The sequence below is a fragment of the Lissotriton helveticus genome, chromosome 1_1, assembly GCF_964261635.1.
Source record: "Lissotriton helveticus chromosome 1_1, aLisHel1.1, whole genome shotgun sequence".
NCBI classification, from domain to species: Eukaryota; Metazoa; Chordata; class Amphibia; order Caudata; family Salamandridae; genus Lissotriton; species Lissotriton helveticus.
In genome coordinates this window covers 80669236-80689866 of record NC_136057.1, presented here as the reverse complement: position 1 = coordinate 80689866, position 20631 = coordinate 80669236, and the positions used below count along the sequence as shown (strand labels likewise).

Below are 20631 nucleotides of genomic sequence, written 5' to 3'. Positions count from 1 at the left end.
TCGCCCCTTGGGATTCTGGTACTTGGTGTGGAAGAGTGGTTCACCCAAGTGGGACTACGCACCTGCGTGCCGGTTTGGGCAACAAGGCCTTTGACGGTTGTTTGGCGGCCTTCTATTCCACCCCTAAACCATTTCTCTACTGATGAGGGAAGTCATCCCGAAACCCGAGCCATGTCTCGGGCGACATCCAAAAACCCGGGACATGGATCGGGTCTAGAGATCATCAGTCTTACAAGTACTTACTTGCACCCACTTGGGTGAACCACTCTTCCACACCAAGTACCAGAATCCCAAGGGGCGACCCGGAGGAGGGGCTAGCGGAGTGCGGTCCATTGCTTCTGTTTCTACAAAATGGCTCCCTTGAGCCTTGAGCCGACGGGCTCCTGGACTACGCACCTGCGTGCCGGTTTGGGCAACAAGGCCTTTGACGGTTGTTTGGCGGCCTTCTCTTCCACCCCTAAACCATTTCTCTACTGATGAGGGAAGTCATCCCGAAATCCGAGCCATGTCTCGGGCGACATCCAAAAACCCGGGACATGGATCGGGTCTAGAGATCATCAGTCTTACAAGTACTTACTTGCACCCACTTGGGTGAACCACTCTTCCACACCAAGTACCAGAATCCCAAGGGGCGACCCGGAGGAGGGGCTAGCGGAGTGCGGTCCATTGCTTCTGTTTCTACAAAATGGCTCCCTTGAGCCGACGGGCTCCTGGACTACGCACCTGCGTGCCGGTTTCGGCAACAAGGCCTTTGACGGTTGTTTGGCGGCCTTCTCTTCCACCCCTAAACCATTTCTCTACTGATGAGGGAAGTCATCCCGAAACCCGAGCCATGTCTCGGGCGACATCCAAAAACCCGTGACATGGATCGGGTCTAGAGATCATCAGTCTTACAAGTACTTACTTTCACCCACTTGGGTGAACCACTCTTCCACACCAAGTACCAGAATCCCAAGGGGCGACCCGGAGGAGGGGCTAGCGGAGTGCGGTCCATTGCTTCTGTTTCTACAAAATGGCTCCCTTGAGCCTTGAGCCGACGGGCTCCTGGACTACGCACCTGCGTGCCGGTTTGGGCAACAAGGCCTTTGACGGTTGTTTGGCGGCCTTCTCTTCCACCCCTAAACCATTTCTCTACTGATGAGGGAAGTCATCCCGAAACCCGAGCCATGTCTCGGGCGACATCCAAAAACCCGGGACATGGATCGGGTCTAGAGATCATCAGTCTTACAAGTACTTACTTGCACCCACTTGGGTGAACCACTCTTCCACACCAAGTACCAGAATCCCAAGGGGCGACCCGGAGGAGGGGCTAGCGGAGTGCGGTCCATTGCTTCTGTTTCTACAAAATGGCTCCCTTGAGCCTTGAGCCGACGGGCTCCTGGACTACGCACCTGCGTGCCGGTTTGGGCAACAAGGCCTTTGACGGTTGTTTGGCGGCCTTCTCTTCCACCCCTAAACCATTTCTCTACTGATGAGGGAAGTCATCCCGAAACCCGAGCCATGTCTCGGGCGACATCCAAAAACCCGGGACATGGATCGGGTCTAGAGATCATCAGTCTTACAAGTACTTACTTGCACCCACTTGGGTGAACCACTCTTCCACACCAAGTACCAGAATCCCAAGGGGCGACCCGGAGGAGGGGCTAGCGGAGTGCGGTCCATTGCTTCTGTTTCTACAAAATGGCTCTCTTGAGCCTTGAGCCGACGGGCTCCTGGACTACGCACCTGCGTGCCGGTTTGGGCAACAAGGCCTTTGACGGTTGTTTGGCGGCCTTCTCTTCCACCCCTAAACCATTTCTCTACTGATGAGGGAAGTCATCCCAAAACCCGAGCCATGTCTCGGGCGACATCCAAAAACCCGGGACATGGATCGGGTCTAGAGATCATCAGTCTTACAAGTACTTACTTGCACCCACTTGGGTGAACCACTCTTCCACACCAAGTACCAGAATCCCAAGGGGCGACCCGGAGGAGGGGCTAGCGGAGTGCGGTCCATTGCTTCTGTTTCTACAAAATGGCTCCCTTGAGCCTTGACCCGACGGGCTCCTGGACTACGCACCTGCGTGCCGGTTTGGGCAACAAGGCCTTTGACGGTTGTTTGGCGGCCTTCTCTTCCACCCCTAAACCATTTCTCTACTGATGAGGGAAGTCATCCCGAAACCCGAGCCATGTCTCGGGCGACATCCAAAAACCCGGTACATGGATCGGGTCTAGAGATCATCAGACTTACAAGTACTTACTTGCACCCACTTGGGTGAACCACTCTTCCACACCAAGTACCAGAATCCCAAGGGGCGACCCGGAGGAGGGGCTAGCGGAGTGCGGTCCATTGCTTCTGTTTCTACAAAATGGCTCCCTTGAGCCTTGAGCCGACGGGCTCCTGGACTACGCACCTGCGTGCCGGTTTGGGCAACAAGGCCTTTGACGGTTGTTTGGCGGCCTTCTCTTCCACCCCTAAACCATTTCTCTACTGATGAGGGAAGTCATCCCGAAACCCGAGCCATGTCTCGGGCGCCATCCAAAAACCCGGGCCATGGATAGGGTCTAGAGATCATCAGTCTTACAAGTACTTACTTGCACCCACTTGGGTGAACCACTCTTCCACACCAAGTACCAAAATCCCAAGGGGCGACCCGGAGGAGGGGCTAGCGGAGTGCGGTCCATTGCTTCTGTTTCTACAAAATGGCTCCCTTGAGCCTTGAGCCGACGGGCTCCTGGACTACGCACCTGCGTGCCGGTTTGGGCAACAAGGCCTTTGACGGTTGTTTGGCGGCCTTCTCTTCCTCCCCTAAACCATTTCTACACTGATGAGGGAAGTCATCCCGAAACCCGAGCCATGTCTCGGGCGACATCCAAAAACCCGGGACATGGATCGGGTCTAGAGATCATCAGTCTTACAAGTACTTACTTGCACCCACTTGGGTGAACCACTCTTCCACACCAAGTACCAGAATCCCAAGGGGCGACCCGGAGGAGGGGCTAGCGGAGTGCGGTCCATTGCTTCTGTTTCTACGAAATGGCTCCCTTGAGCCTTGAGCCGACGGGCTCCTGGACTACGCACCTGCGTGCCGGTTTGGGCAACAAGGCCTTTGACGGTTTTTTGGCGGCCTTCTCTTCCACCCCTAAACCATTTCTCTACTGATGAGGGAAGTCATCCCGAAACCCGAGCCATGTCTCGGGCGACATCCAAAAACCCGGGACATGGATCGGGTCTAGAGATCATCAGTCTTACAAGTACTTACTTGCACCCACTTGGGTGAACCACTCTTCCACACCAAGTACCAGAATCCCAAGGGGCGACCCAGAGGAGGGGCTAGCGGAGTGCGGTCCATTGCTTCTGTTTCTACAAAATGGCTCCCTTGAGCCTTGAGCCGACGGGCTCCTGGACTACGCACCTGCGTGCCGGTTTGGGCAACAGGGCCTTTGACGGTTGTTTGGCGGCCTTCTCTTCCACCCCTAAACCATTTCTCTACTGATGAGGGAAGTCATCCCGAAACCCGAGCCATGTCTCGGGCGACATCCAAAAACCCGGGACATGGATCGGGTCTAGAGATCATCAGTCTTACAAGTACTTACTTGCACCCACTTGGGTGAACCACTCTTCCACACCAAGTACCAGAATCCCAAGGGGCGACCCGGAGGAGGGGCTAGCCGAGTGCGGTCCATTGCTTCTGTTTCTACAAAATGGCTCCCTTGAGCCTTCGAGCCGACGGGCTCCTGGACTACACACCAGCGTGCCAGTTTGGGCAACAAGGCCTTTGACGGTTGTTTGGCGGTCTTCTCTGCCACCCCTAAACTATTTCTCTACTGATGAGGGAAGTCATCCCGAAACCCGAGCCATGTCTCGGGCGATATCCAAAAACCCGGGACATGGATCGGTTCTAGAGATCATCAGTCTTACAAGTACTTACTTGCACCCACTTGGGTGAACCACTCTACCACACCAAGTACCAGAATCCCAAGGGGCGACCCGGAGGAGGGGCTAGCGGAGTGCGGTCCATTGCTTCTGTTTCTAATAGACAGATGTATTTCAGAAACCTTAGGCCAAAGTTGAGAGCTTGCAAGAGGAGGAACTGATAATCCCAGTTGATTGAGTTGAATGCTTTATCTATATCTGCTAATTAAATGGCCATGGGTCGTCCAAGTTCTGGCGCCGTTGCGAGGGCGTTGTGAACCCGTTTGATGTTGTAGCAGGTGGATTGCTGTGGCACAAAGCCTGCCTGATTAGGGTGAACAACATCAGAAATATGCGGGGAAAAGGCGGTCTGCAAGAACCTTACCCAAGTATTTGGCTTCCAAATTCAGTAATAAGACTGGGCAAAATGAGGAATGTTCCTCAGCAGGGGGCAGTGTTGTTTATTCAATTTCACAATTTCTGCATGTTGTCAGTCTGATGGGAGGATCTGCTGCTCAGAGGCCGCCTCCTCAATCAATCAATCAGGAGAATTGTAAGCACGCTACTCACCCGTGAGGGTTTCATGGCTCTGGGGGGAGTCCGCTGATCTGTTTAGCCATAGGGCCAGGTCTTGAGAGTCTTTCTGAAGATGTTCAGGGAGTGTGCGCGTCGGATGTCTGCCGGTAGCTCATTCCAGGTCTTGGCTGCAATGTGAGAGAAGGATCTTCCGCCTGCTCTGTCTCTGTGGATGTGCAGGGTTTCGGCCAGTGCGAGGTTGGAAGATTGGAGATTTCTTGTGGGTACGTGGAAGTTGAAGGTCCATTGGTGTGTAGGCATTTGTAGGCGTGGGTGAGGATCTTGAAGGTGACTCTTTTCTCCACTGGGAGCCAGTGGAGTCTTCGTAGGGGTTGGCTGATGTGTTTTTGCCGGGGGATGCCGAGGACGAATCTGGCTGCGGTGTTCTGTATGGTCTGAAGTTTGCAGAGTAGGGACGTGTTGATGCCGGTGTGGAGCGTGTTTCCGTAGTCCAGTCTGCTGGTGATGAGTGCATCGGTAACCGTCTTCCTTGACTCCGGGGGGATCCATTTGAAGGTCTTACAGAGTATGCAGAGGGTGTTGAAGCAGCTGGATGTAATGGCGTTGACCTGTCGGTTCATGGTGAGTGAGGAGTTGAGTATGATGCCCAGGTTGTTGGCGTGGTCCGAGGGGGTAGGCGGGCCCCCAAGGGCCGTCGGCCACCAGGTGTTGTCCCATGCTGAAGGGGTGGTTCCAAGGATGAAGACTTTTGTCTTCTAGGCGTTGCGTTTCAGGCAGCTGTTGGTCATCCAGTCTGCGACGTCTTGCGTTCCTTTCTGGAAGTTGGGTTTGGCGGTGGTGGGGTCTCTGGAGTGGTAGAGGATGAGCTGGGTGTCGTCGGTGTAGGATACGATGTTGAGGCCGTATTGTCGGATGATGGCTGCGAGGAGGGCCATATAGATGTTGAAGAGGGTCAGCCTCAGTGATGATCCCTGTGGGACTCCGCAGGTGATTTTCGTAGGATCGGAGAGGAAGGGTGATGTCTGATTCTCTGGCTTCTTCCGGTGAGGAACGATCGGATCTAATCCAGGGCTGTCCCTTGAATGTCAGAGTTGTACAGTCTGGCGACTAGTGTGCAGTGAGAGACGGTGTTGAAGGACTCTGATAGGTCAAGTAGGATGAGGGCTGCAGAGTGGCCTTGGTACAGGAGGGTGCAGATGTTGCCTGTGGCGGCGAGTAGGGCGGTCTCCGTGCTGTGGTTGCTTCAGAATCCGGATTGGGACGGGTCGAGGATGGAGTTCTCTTCGATGAAACGTGTCAGTTCCCTGTTGCCCATTTTCTCTTCAGCTTTGGCTGTGAAGGGTGAGGAGCGAGATGGGCCGGTAGTTTATGAGGTCGGTGGGGTCCGGTGTGGGCTTCTTGAGTAGGGGCCTGACTTCTGCACATTTCCAGACATCTGGGAAGGTGCCTGTTTTGAAGGTGGTGTTGATGGTGGGTTGCAGTTCGGGTGCAAAGCCGCAGCTCTGTGGTAGATGTGAGGATGGCGGGGGTCACTAGGGGCCTCGGAGTCAGGCGGTATCTTCGGTCGTGATGATTGTCCAGTTGGAGATGGTGGGTTGGCTGGTGTCCTTGAGTGTTTGGGGAGCATCTGTGGCATCTGGAGGATGGTTGATGAAGTTGTCGTAGAGGGTTTTGATCTTGAGGTGTTAGTAGGTTCCAAGCTTGTTGCAGAGGTCTTGGGACGGGGTGATGTCTGTGGCTTCACTGCGTGGGTTGGTGAATTCCTGAATGACACTGAAGAGTTCCTTGGAGTTGGAGGAGTTGGCGAGTATATTGTTGTGGATGAAGTTCCTTTTGGTGGTTCTGGTTTGGTTGTGGTAGTCCGTCATGGCATCCTTGTAGGTGGCGTAGTTTCCAGTTGCCTTAGTGTTTCTTCAGTTCTTCTCTAGGCGTCTGCAGGTGCGCCTGACTTCTTGAAGTATCTTTAGCAGATGTGTACCCGATTGGGGCATATATATTCTCAGGAACTCGTTAGGGAACCCAATTGGTCCCGGGGCTTGGCCAGGGCGTATGCTTTACAGTGCTTTAGTGAGTTCATATTCAGTGATCGGTATGTCGAGTTGGCCCGTGTGTGGTCAGAAATGTATTTTGGTGGTATGTTCCTTAGAAACTCAATATTTTGATCATGGGACAGGACCTCCTGCTTAGCGTATAGGCCAGAGTAATAATCTGTGAATGCCTGAGCGACTTTGCAAGGGTTAGTACACAGGCCGCCCTCCCTGTATAGCAGCACCAGCAGTTGGGCCCACGACTGCGCCATTTGACACAAGCGATGCCACATCTTGCTCAACTTGTCACCCCATTGGTATATTCTACACTGGGTTGCAGTGCATCTTAAACCCCTTCCATGCTTGTGACAGAACCATTCCGTCACGAGCCACGGTGGGGCTGTGCTGGTGACGGAATGGTTCCGTCACGGCCCGCTCGGCTCACCTCTGCGGCGCTGATTTTGCGCCTGCGCTGAGCGTTCCATTGAGCAGGCAGGGCCGTGACGGAACCATTCCGTCACAAGCACAGTGCCACCGCGGCTCGGGACGGAGTGGTTCCGTCATGAGCATGGCAGCGCCGCGCGCCGCTGCCAAGGGGTTAAACCTTGGTGGGCTATTTGATGCCTCATTAGAGAGCACTTTGTAGGAAATGCCCTTTCTTGTTTAAAATATTCAAATGGCTTCTCCCCAGGATATAATATCTGATCAAGCTTTAGGTATTCCTTTGTAATGATTGTCTTGTTGCGATGAAGACGGGTACAGTTTCTCCCTGAAATGCATGTTGACTCATTAGGCCCCTCCTGTGAAAAACACTTTGAAAGAAAAGTTGTTTCTGCTAATATGGACTACCTGATCAGCACCTGGTCACATATATTGCATCAAGTACTTCCCAGTGTAAATTTTCAGATGTTGCATTAATGGTCCCTTTGTAATGATGGCTTTGTCACGTGCAGTATATTCCTATGGTGTCACTCCTGTGTGGAGGACATGTGTTTCACTTTCTGATGTTGCATCAGCTTTGCCTTTGTAAAGGATGCCTTGCCACAGTGAGCACAGTGATATCCATTCTCTACCGTTATAATTTGATCTCTGTGTTGACTTACTATTATTCTCGTAGCTGTGCCCTGCCAATAAATTAATTCACATTCAGTTAATTTATATGGTCTCTCTCTAAGGTGAACTTTTTGATGCTAATTATTTATTTATTTTATTTTATTTTATTTTCAAGAGTTTTATATAGCACTGGCTAGACCCGGAGGTAGGTATCAGAGCGCTTTACATGTGCATCAGATCATAGTTACAGGTTACATCATAACAAAGGTTACATTGTTCTTAGAGCAAGGCCACATAGTTACTGGTAAGGTCGAGATAAACAATAAGCACAAATAAGTAAGGTGAAAAGCAGGCAAGGTGAGAGATTCAGGGGAGGGGGTTGGAGCAGGGGAAGTAGACAGATAATGAAGGCGGGAAAGAGGAGGGTAGGGTGAGAGACACAGCATGGGAAGAGGAGGGGAAGGGTGAAGGGTACACAAACCAGTAGACGAGTCAAGGCAAACGCCCAAAGTCCAGTAAGCTGTGATCCCGGGGGAAGTGGTATCACTACCCTATCTCTGTTGCGAGAGGCTCCCTTTGCGCAGTGGACTCTCTCAGAGAGGTCTCTGAGACTCCAAGGCCTACATACTGGATCCTTCCCCAGAAAGGGGAGAGGGAGTGCTTTGGCAAGGGGTGCCAAACCATACCTCAAGTGTGAGTGGCTCCCTTGGCACAGTGGACTCACTCAGCGGGTTTGCTGAGACTCCAGAGTATAAATATTGGATCTTTCCCCAACAAGGGGAGATGGAGTGCTTAGTCAAAGGGCACAAAGGACAGGGGGTAGGCAGAGTAGCAGGCAAGGGGAGAGAATTCGGGGGAGAGGGGATAGGAGCTAGGGATGAGACAATAAGGAGAGATGAAAAGAAGTCTGTCTAAAGACCGACTGGGTAGGTGACGACCAAGGAGGGAATCCAGGCCCATCTCCCCTATAGCTAAACTAAGTAGCTCCATCGGGCGTCAGACAAAATAGTTCAGTCTCAATACATTGAGAGAGGAGGGAAGGAGAGACAAAAATAGAGGGCGGATGCGGTAGGAGACGACAGGAGAGACGAAAGGAAGTGTAACAATGTGGTTCGACAATATATAGGAAAAGATCAAACAAGTAAACTTATCAAACAGTCAGCAATACCTTAGGGGGGGAGAGAGAGGAGGGAAAAAGTAGTGGGGGGGAGGGGAGGAGGGAAAGTGAGGTTGCCAAGAACCAAAGGTATCAGAGCACTATACCTGAGGATCAACAATGTACCAGACAAGATCAACGATTACACAATACATAAAAAATTATAGGCAATACATTAGGAGAGGAGAGAAAGGAGAGGGAAAAGCATTGGAGGGGGCGGGGGAGGTGGGAAAGGGAGGAAAAAGAGAAAAGATAACAAGGAGAGACAAGAGGAAGTCTGTCTAAAGACCGACTGGGTAGGTGACGACCAAGGATGGAATCCACGGTCCATCTCCCCTATAGCTAAGCCATGTAGCTCAGACAAAATAGTTCAGTCTCAATACTTAGAGAGAGGAGGGAAGGAAAGACATAGGTAGAGGGAGGATGTGGGAAGAGACGACAAGAGAGACGCAAGGAAGTCTGTCTAAAGACCGACTGGGTAGGTGACGTCCAAGGAGGGAAATCCCCGATCTGTCTCCCCTTCAGCTAAACCAGGTAGCTCCATCGGGCATCAGACAAAATAGCTAGGTCTCAAATTGACTAGGGGAAATAGACCGATAGACAGGGTGGGGGCTAAGAGCCAGGACAAGAGAGGGCAAAGGTCAGTAGCAGGGAAGTGGAGAAGAGTAGAGCGGGGAGGGGTAGGGTTAAGGGGGAGGAGGGAGTATACATGATAGGTCAGGAGATAGCATTATTCCTAAAACCAGCTAGAGTATGCAGTGAATATCCTGTTGATTATAGCACCCATAATGTATATATATAGATATGCAGCTGATGGGAGACAAACTACAGTTTAAATCAATTTCAAGAACCCTGAGTTACTGCAAAATAAAGTCAATGAATAACAGCAGATCAGCAGAAGGATGGGACACACCAGATTAGCAGATGGGCGTAGGTCCCAGATGGATGCCCCTGAGTCAGTAGCCGTTACAAGATGGCTGCCAGTTGAGAGTTGAAACAACCTAGTTTCGAAATTGCCTGTGAGAAAGTGGCTGAAGTAGATTTTCAGAGTCAAAGTCAGAGGAAGTGGTCTAGCACGAGATTTGCTGTGCAATGAGCAATTTAACACAAACAAAAACAAAATCACGTGATGTCTGTCCGTGAATTCCCATTGCCAGAGCCAGATCTAAACAATCAGCAAGCAATGCGGGGAGCCGATCGGGTAATCTGAGCAAACTGGGCCGGTATCGGGGCCCCAAAGAGGAGCCACGGGCATAAATTATGTGAGCAACGATGGGCTTTCCGGTGGATGCAGGTGGATGCAGCTGAGAGAGCACACCAGGCCGTGTGGAGAGGGCAGCCAGGCTGTTGAGCGCTACAAGGCTGAGGCCGTCGAGACCAAATAAAGCACCCAATCAGAATGCAGAATGTCGGGGTGTCCCCGCAGCTTGCCGAAGGCTTGCACCAGGGACCAAACCTCCGTCCGAGGCTCACTGATGAAAAAGGCGAGTCAGGCGAAGGGGGTCCTCGCAGGAAATGGCGCACTGCATCGCGCCGCCAACTTTCAAGCTCGATGGATCCAATAGGAGCAGCCCGAACCGCGCCAGTCCCTATCCCTCCCCGTCAGCTTGCAGGGGGATCTGGTCGCGGGAGGCGCCACAGCGTTTTCAGCGTGCAAGCCGCCACCGCCAGGCGTTTGGGCGATCGGCACTCACCGGTTGCGACTGCACAGAGGATGTTGTGTTCGGTCTTTCTTTTTTTTTTTTAAACCTTTATTTGTGCAACAGTAGCATACAGTTACGGGCCTACAACCAATCTGGCCGGCCTCGAAACCAGTTTGTAGCACGTAGTGCAACCATAAGACAGTTCAGCAGTCCCCAAATACGAAAAACCGCAAATATTCCAAATATCACTTACGTTGAACGCGACCACCGAGTACAGGATTAAGTAAGGTTCATTTTAAGAAATAAAATAAGAAGGATCAGATGCCATACAATCCACCAAAGGCACAGAGTGAGCAATGCACACAGCAGGATGTCAACAAAGCGGAGAATCATAATCGGAGAAGCGGCACAAAAATACACTGATCAGGATAAGGAGCATATATTCACATTTTGTACCAGTCATCACCCACCCCATAAACGTGGAATGGTCTTTCTTTTTGACAAATGCCTAGATACATTTGTTGTGATATGCATTCTTGGTATCATGGCTTTCTTCCCTGTGTGGACTTTGATCGCGCATTAGCGGTGCTTTTCTAATAAATGTTTTGTTGCATTTAGTACATTCATATCATTTCTCTCCACGTGAACTTTCTGATGTTGTGTTAGTGTGCTTCTCTAACAAATGCCTTGTCACAGTAAGTGCACTGATGTGATTTCTCCCCCGTGGACTTTCTAATGGTACAATGGCTGTGCTGTGCCCTTTGAATAAATGCCTTGTCACTGTCTGTACATTCATGTGGTTACTTCACTCTTCACACTTTGTCACATTCTGTACATTCATACAGATTTTCTCATCGGGGACTTTGATGCTGTTTTAACTGTTCGTGGCTAATAAATGCCTTGCCTCATTCAGTGCAGTCTTCAGTGTGGACTTTTGATGTTGTGTTAGCATTTCTTATACTGTATTGTCATGTTCAATACATGTACATAGTTTCTCTTGCATGAACATTTAGAGATCATGTAAAATGTGGTTTTGTAATAAATCCCTCGTCACAATCCGTACATTAATAAGCGTTCTCCCTATTGTGGATTTGTTGACGCTGCATTAGCTTATTCTTCCTGCGGAAGACTTTATCACATTCTGTGTGTACATAGCGTTTATGACCAGTGTGGATTTTCTGATGTCACTTCAGTTCAAAATCTGTTATGAATGCGTTGTGACATTCAATACATTGACATGGTTTCCCTCCTGCATGAACTTTCTGATGTTGTATTCAATTTTGCTCTGCAATAAATCCTTTGTGGTATTCAGGGCATTCATAGGGTTTCTCCCCAGTGTGGACTTTTTGATGTCGAATTAGATGTGACTTTCTAATAAATGCCTTGTCACATTCAGTGCAGTTAAATGGTCTCTCTCCTGGGTGTATTTTTTTTTTTTTAGAAAGCTGCTGCTATTTTATTTGTTCACAGGAGACACGTTTAAAGCTGCTATGTGTACATGCAATTGTTAATAATACACATAATCAATCACCCACACATTACTCTAAGCTCGAAGATACTGAACTGCTATATATTTTAGGGGTAGTGCTGTTCTACCCTGCACTGGCTACAAGATGAATTTGTTTGCTAATGTATTATTAAGTAGAAGTAGAGTATTTAATAACTATATAGTACATATGCAGTATTTAATAATTGTTTACTACATGTACAATATATATATATATATTTTTAATTAAATCAAGGCATCAAACAAAAAGACACAATACAGACGAATCACATTATGATCTGCAGTACATTTGTAAAAATAATGAGGAGGTCGGGGGGGAGCAAACCCAAAATACAAATTTGCCAAAGGTTCTATGGGGATGAGGGCATCTCAAATAGTGAATTTCTGGGTGGTACGCAGATCTCTCCTCTATATACATTCCATTGATTCCAAATTAAAGCCCATTTGTGGCGACGCCCTCTTGCCGTGTACACAGTTTTTCTCTGAACATACTTCATTCTAAGTCGTTTTTCCAATTTTCGAGGGTGGGGGGTATCTAAGCACCCCATTGCTGGGCAATATTTCTTTTCGCTATCATATAGCCCAGCGTGGTCCATTGTGTCTGTGCATTGTTCAAATCAGTAGGCTCCCATATATTTAGAAGGCATCTCCGCGCCTCCGGTAACAGAGGATACGAAAGAAAGTACCCTCTAATCCACATTTACGTCTGCACAATCCATCCTCCAACAACCCCATCTGTACTAGTCTTGGGCGAGTGACATACACCCTGTGTAATATCTTTAATTGTACTAATCTCAATCGTGCAGGAATAGCAACAGTTTTAGGGGAGGATACCGCTGATTGCCAATCTTCATCGTCTAATTCTATCCCATCTCTAGTCCACTGAGCCCTCAATTCTGTAAGTAGATCAGCTCTATTATTAATTAATTTCTTGTAGATCAGGGAGATAGTTTTATCGGGGAGATTACTAAGATTCTGTCCTCAAGAGGCGATGCCTCCGGTAGCTCCTCCTCCAACGGTAGAGTGGCCATTAAGGAATGTCGAACTTGCATATAGCGGAAATATTCGGCACCTGAAAGCTCAAATTCTGCCAGCATTTCCCTGAACGATTTACTCTTCCCCTTGCCCCATATATCCTTTATAGTAGAAATCCCTATCAGTTCCCATTTATCAAATCCCTTTGTGTTCCGTAGCTTACCTAATCGTTCCGAGACAAAAAGTGGGATTGCGAGTGTCAGTTTATTCTTCCACCCCAGAGAGCTTGTGGCATCATCCCAGATTTTCAAGTTTTGATGGTCCCGTGAGAGCCAGCTTTGCTGGCTTAGAATTCAGTGCCCTATTATAATTACCTCCTGGGAGAAGCCATTTGTCCATAGCATTCCCTGGATCAGCTAAAGGCCCATATGTTCCATGATTAATAGCAGCCAGTTGGGATGCCCAGTAATATCGTTTGATGTCTGGGAGGGCAATCCGTCCATCATACCATGGGAGCGTTGGCTAAGTCAAAGCGATACGAGGCCTCCCCTCCCATAAACGATTACATAGTAGCCCCTCTATCTCGCGAAAATAACTAGCAGGAACTACATCTAAAGTGTTCTGAAGGGCATAGAGAAAGCGAGGCAACAACATCATTTTAAAAAGGGCCGCTCGGCCCAACAAAGAGATCGGAAGCTTTCGCCAATGGATGGAATCACTCCTGAGCCTCTGCAAAGGGGGAAGTAGATTTTCGACATATCTGGCTGTTGGATCCAGAGAAATAAAAATTCCAGGATATTTGAAACCACTCGTATTAATTTGAATGGGACAGTTTTTCGGGGGAATCGGGGCTTCCCCATGTAGGACATACAAAAGAGATTTACCTCAGTTAATGGAGAGTCCGGAATTCCTGCAGAAAGAGGCAAGAACATCGCATACCACCATGAGGGATGTCCGAGGGGAGGTCAGATAAAGCAGAATATCGTCCGCATATAAGGAGATACGGCTTTCCCACTCAGGGGACCACCGAATTGAAGGCTCCCAGCGGATCCAAGCCGCCACGGGCTCTAACGCCAGGGAGAAAAGGAGTGGGGAGAGGGGGCAGCCTTGCTGCGTGCCTCGCCCTAGACAGAATGTTGCCGAAACACGTCCGGTAACTACTACCTTGGCGAGTGGTTCAGCATATAATAACCACACCCAGCCTATAAAATCGGGCCCGAATCCAAACTTAGCCAAGACCGCCCATAGATAGGACCATTCAATGGTATCAAAGGCCATGGTCACATCCAGGGAGGCGACCCCGGCTGGTTCCTGCAGAGTATGGGCCCTGGCAATCACACCATGCAACCGTCTTAAATTAAGGCAGTATTTCTATGGGGGACAAACCCCGATTGGTCCGGGTGGATCAACCCGTTTATCACCTTCACCAGTCTATTAGAGAGGACCTAGGCCAAAATTCTGGGCTCAGCATTTAGTAAAGAGATAGGCCTTTACGAGGCACATCTATTCTTCGGTTTACCATCCTTATGAATTACTACTACAGACGCCACTCTCTGGTCCCTAGGCAGGATCCCCTTCTCCCGTGCCTCATCAAACATACCCTTAAGATAACAGGCCAATCTATCCGGCCTAAGTTTATACAATTCAATTGGGAGTCCGTTTGGCCCCATCGCCTTACCTGAGTTCAACGATCAAATATCCTAAGCTCTTTCATTAGTAGTCAGAGGACTATCCATAAAGTCACTATACTCCTTTGACAAACAGGGGAGCTTTATATCCCAAAGCAGTAGATGGGAGTCCTCCTCCAGCCGGTCAGAAACCGAGGCATAAACCGTTTGGAAATAACTCGCAAAGCTATCCACAATAATCTGGGGTTCTGTAAGCGACTCTCCTTCATCTGTGACAAGTTCTGGGACCACACGCTCAGCCCCCTCTCGTTTATCCAGCCAAGCGATTAACTTCCCTGCCTTATCTCCGAGGTCATAGAGCCATCCTTTCTGTTCCCTGCCGAGAGTTTTGGACCTATCTGTGACTAGAGACTTATAATCATGTTGTTTTAGGTTTAAGAGATGTAAATTAGTCTGCATCACCACTTGGTCCAGTTCCTCCTCCATTCGTCTAATCTGAAATTCCGCCTCAACGATCTCTTTATTCCTTTCCTTTTTCGTCCCTCCTATTAAGGGTAACGCTTGACCCCTAATCACCGTTTAAAATACTTCCCAAAGAGAAATACCAGAGGACACAGACCCTACGTTATCTTTAAAATAACCTTCCAGTGCCTTTATAAGGGCCTTACGGATCTTTGGATTCCGCAAATACCATTGGTTAATAGGGGCTATCCTACCAGCTGAGTGCGGTGCAACACAAAACCGAAGCCAAAGTGGGGAGTGGTCAGAGATGCCCCTAGCAAAATGCACAGCTTCAACAATATAGGATGCCTGAGCCGCTGGAACCAGACAATAATCCAACCGCGAGAGGCTACCATGTACACCAGAGTGGAAAGTGTATTGCTTCTTGTCGGGATGAAACAGTCTCCATGCATCCACCAAACCCATTGCATCCAAAAAATCAGTCAACCACCTTTGGGCACGCCCTGTATCCTGGGGACGGGGGGGAGACGGGGGGGGGGGCATCTATCCAAAATCCCAGAAACAACAGCGTTGAAATCACCGCCCACAATCAAGAGTCCCACCGGTAGCTTGAGTAATAGTTGCCCTAAATCCCTAAATCAAAGAATGAGGTAGATTGCAAACCCGGGGGAGACATATACCGATAAGAGGGTAAGAACACGCCCCTCCCATCTGCCCGAGATCCCAACATATCTCCCTCTGTCGTCTACCCACGTGGAGTCTATCACTAAGGGAACTGTCTTTCGAATCAGGATACCCACCCCCTTAGACCCAGAAGTAAACCCAGAGTGAGCAACCAATTTGTACCCCATTCTGTGCATAGCCATACATGAGTTCCCAACTATATGTGTTTCCTGAAGCAAGACCACATCCGATCCATGGCGTCTAAGATACTGAAGAACCACACTACGCTTGATTTTGTCCCACAATCTATTCACATTCCAACTTATAATCTTAAGCTCACTACCCCCAATCATCATAAGAGAAAACAAAGTGATCAACTGGTGTCTGTTGCAAGTAAATCAAGTCCAAAATATTGATGCCATCGATAATACAAAACTTAAAGAAACATAACCCCTTACAAAAAACTCGTCAACTTTCTTCCCTCCACCCCCACCCTGCACCCCTGCAAATCGCTTACACGCATCCCCAACTAACAGTGTGCCTGTCGCCCCCTTGCACCCCGATACTAATCTACAACTAACTAGAGGTAGAAAATAGAGGGAGGGCCTACACTCGGCCATCCCCTTGCCCTGCTCCCGCACTTCGTCGCTGCCGCCTCAATCTATGTCTTTATATCGCAGCACCCGCGCCATTTTCTCGGGTACTTCTAGAATGCGGACGTTATTGCGCCTCACCCTTCCTTCATAATCGTCCAGTTTACGATCCGTGAGTGCTCTTGAGGCCTTGAGATCGTGCACTTCCCGCTGCAACTGGCTCACGTCATCAATTAGGCTTTTAGACTTGATGTTCCAGTGATTTTACCTTTTCATTGGTCTTTGCGAGGTCAGTCCGGATTAGCCCCATCTCGATCGTGACCGTATCTAGTTTAGCATCAAGGGTTTCCATCTTCTGGCCCAATGATGACTGCACTCAGTTAATAGCCGCCATCAGATCCGTCAGTGTTGGTTCTATAGGATCACTCAATACCCCCTCATCCACCGGTGGCGTCTTCTTTATTTCCCCCAGGGAGCCCTTGGATACAGTGTATCGGTCCAGTCTATTGCATTGAATAGTCCTGGATCTTCTGGAGGAGCACTGTTGGGACTTGTCCGATTCTGGTCGCTCCGCCATTTTGTCCCGAAGTATCACCAACTCCGATCGGGATAAGCAATTTTCCGAAAGATCTGCTGGCAGCGTCCCAAGGCTCAAGGGTAGATGATACACAACACACTGAGTTCTTACTCACAATCTGCCCAGGAGGAACCAGCATCAGTTGGGCCCTCGAAACACTTTTCCACTGGCCTGCAGCTCCTTGCACAAACAGCGGACCCAAGACAATAGGGGTTATAACGGATGAATACCGGTATCCGAGGCAACAATAGCTCCTGAAGAGCTCTTCAAGTCAGCCCAGAAGTATCAGACCCCCGGGGTCCATACACTCCTCGGTCAATTCTACGTCCAGGTGGGGCGATCTAGGCAGTCACACCGCTTCTTGCATGTCGTGGCTCATTGCTTTCGATTAGGCCGCATCTATCGAGGCCGGGCAGAGGGTCCAGTCGCTCATGGTCCACCTCACACACCGTGATCCCCAGAGAGGGGCAACAGGATACCTCAGTAGTTTAAAATCAGCAATTTACACCTCCGATCGGGCAGACTCATTCCGCATCATCCGTTGTTGTTGCATTAGGTGCCGGCTGCTCTGTTCACGTGAGGTCCCGGCTCTCCATCGGGCTAGGCCCCAAACTTCCGGACTGTGCCATTTCGGTTACGAGCCACGGAGGCGAATCGGAGGAGAAGGCAGCCGCTTGCACTCCCGAAGCAGGAGGTTATTACTGCTTTCAGGATATTGTGCCTGGGAGCGGAGGTCGGTGGAGCAGAGTCCCTATGCGACCATCTTGGTCGCCGGTTTGGCTCCTCCTCCTCCTGTGTGGACTTTTTGATGTTCCCTTAGGGCTCCCTTTGTTATAAATGCTTTGTCACATTCTGTACATTGATATGATCTCTCTCCAGTGTGCACTTTTTGATGTCGCTTCAGATCTGCAATTGTCCTAAATGCTTTGTCACATTCTGTACATTCATAGGGTTTCTCCTCAATGTGGATTTTCTGATGTTGCATTAAACGTGATTGTCTACTAAATGCTTTGTCACATTCAGTGCAGTTGAATGGTCTCTCTCCAGTGTGGACCTTCTGATGTTGCTTCAGCTCTCCATTTGTTATAAATCCCCTGTCGCTTTCTGTACATTTATAAGGTTTCTCTCCAGTGTGGATTTTCTGATGTCGTTTTAGCACTCCATTTGTTATAAATGCCTTTTCACATTCTGTACATTCATACTGTTTCTCCCCAGTGTGGAATTGTTGATGGTGCTTTAGATTCCGCTTCCTTCGGAATGCTTTGTTACATTCAGTACATTCATATGGTTTCTCCCCAGTGTGGATTTTCTGATGTTGCAATAGGTATCCATTGGTAATAAATGCCTTGTCACATTCAGTGCATTCATACGGTCTCTCCCCAGTGTGGATTCTCTGGTGTTGTTTCAGCACTCCATTTGTTGTAAATGCTTTGTCACATTCAGTACAGCCATATGGTTTCTCCCCAGTGTGGATTTTCTTATGCCGATTCAACTCTCCATTTGTTTTAAATGCCTTGTCACATTCTGTACATTCATAAGGTCTCTCTCCAGTGTGGATTTTCTTATGCCAATTCAACTCTCCATTTGTTTTAAATGCCTTGTCACATTCTGTACATTCATAAGGTCTCTCTCCAGTGTGGATTTTCTGATGCCGATTCATCTCTTGATTTGTTATAAATAATTTGTCACATTCCTACATTCATACAATCTTTCCCCAGTGTGGATTTTTTGATGTTGTTTCAACTCTCTATTTGTTTTAAATGCTTTGTCACATTCTGTACATTCATTTGGTTTCTCATCAGTGTGGACCGTTTGATGTCGCTTCAGCTCTCCATTTGTTTTAAATGCTTTGTCACATTCTGTGCATTCATAAGGTCTCTCACCAGTATGGAGTTTCTGATGTCGTTTTAGCTGTCCATTTGTTATAAATCCCCTGTCGCATTCTGTACATTTATACGGTTTCTCTCCAGTGTGGATCTTTTGATGTCGCTTCAGCTCTCCATTTGTTATATATGCCTTTTCACATTCTGTACATTCATACTGTTTCTCCCCAGAGTGGAATTGTTGATGATGCTTTAGATTCCGCTTCCTTCGGAATGCTTTTTTACATTCAGTACATTCATACGGTTTCTCCCCAGTGTGGATTTTCTGATGTTTCAATAGGTCTCCATTGGTAATAAATGCCTTGTCACATTCAGTGCATTCATACGGTCTCTCCCCAGTGTGGATTCTCTGGTGTTGTTTTAGCACTTCATTTGTTGTAAATGCTTTGTTACATTCAGTACACCCATATGGTTTCTCCCCAGTGTGGATGTTCTGGTGTCGTTTTAGGTCTCCTTGTGTAAAAAATACTTTGTCACATTCTGTACATTCATAAGTTCTCTCTCCAGTGTGAATTTTCTTATGCCAATTCAACTCTCCATTTGTTTTAAATGCCTTGTCACATTCTGTACATTCATAAGGTCTCTCTCCAGTGTGGATTTTCTGGTGTTGTTTTAGCACTCTATTTGTTGTAAATGCTTTGTCACATTCAGTACACCCATATGGTTTCTCCCCAGTGTGGATGTTCTGATGTTGTTTTAGGTCTCCTTGTGTTATAAATACTTTGTCACATTCTGTACATTCATATGTTTTCTCTCCAGTGTGGATTTTGTTATGCCAATTCAACTCTCCATTTGTTTTAAATGCCTTGTCACATTTTGTACATTCATAAGGTCTCTCTCCAGTGTGGATTTTCTTATGCCGATTCAACTCTCCATTTGTTTTAAATGCCTTGTCACATTCTGTACATTCATAAGGTCTCTCTCCAGTGTGGATTTTCTTATGCCGATTCAAATCTCCATTTGTTTTAAATGCCTTGTCACATTCTGTACAATCATAAGGTCTCTCTCCAGTGTGGATTTTCTGATGCCGATTCATCTCTTGATTTGTTATAAATACTTTGTCACATTCGGTACATTCATACAATCTTTCCCCAGTGTGGATTTTTTTATGTTGTTTCAGCTCTCTATTTGTTATAAATGCCTTGTCACATCCTGTACATTGATATGGTTTCTCCCCAGTGTGGATGCTTTGATGCCGCTTTAGATTCTTCTTCCTTCAGAACACTTTATTGCATTCTGTACATTTATTTGATTTCTCCCCTAGGAGGACACTTTCTTGTTGCATTAGGTATCGTTTGGTATTAAATGCCATATCACATTCTGTGCATTCATACAGTTTCTCCTCAGTGTGGATTTGTTGATGCTGCTTTCTTCGTAATCAGGCTTGCTGCGGTATGTCAATGTGTTATATCTTCTATGGATATCACATAATGCCTAAGAGCCAAGTACAGACCTCATTGGGCACTTTGGGTTTCCTGCTGTACAAAGACTTTGGCGAGGCATCAGCCTTCAAGGGAAGAGATTTTGAGGTATAGTGTTTTTACATCACTTCCTACATGAGTGATGTTTAACGCATTTCCCTTTTTCATTTATTACGGCATTTATTTCACCTGCAAGATTAAGAAAAAGAAACATTGAATGAGCTGCAAAGCAGAGTCCATCACAAAATATCTTTGGCATTTAATTAGACATTTAATTGTCCATATAGACAAGTGTGCTTAAGAAATTCTAGATCAAACTTTCAATGTAAAGATGCAACAGGCAGAGTAAGGGCATACGATCCTTCCGTGGCCCCCTTCTATCGAGGACTGTGAACTCAAGGAGCAAGAAGACACCAGAGAAGGTTCCTTGTTCAGTGAGTGAGACCCTCTCCCATCAACACACTACAATGTTAATTCCATTGCGACAAGATGCCTCGCTTCCTGTCCAGAGAATGCTTCCAATTATCACAGGGCCTAACAATAATATAATAAGCTGATCTTATACAGCGCCTGGCCACACTAACCAGTGTGACACCGCGCTAACAAATTGG

General features: G+C 48.1%; 1 pseudogene; it reads right to left on the bottom strand.

Moving 5' to 3' along the window:
* Nucleotides 1-17453: 17453 nt before the first annotated feature.
* LOC144833484 (uncharacterized) lies at nucleotides 17454-20206 on the bottom strand (annotated as a pseudogene).
* Nucleotides 20207-20631: the final 425 nt, after the last annotated feature.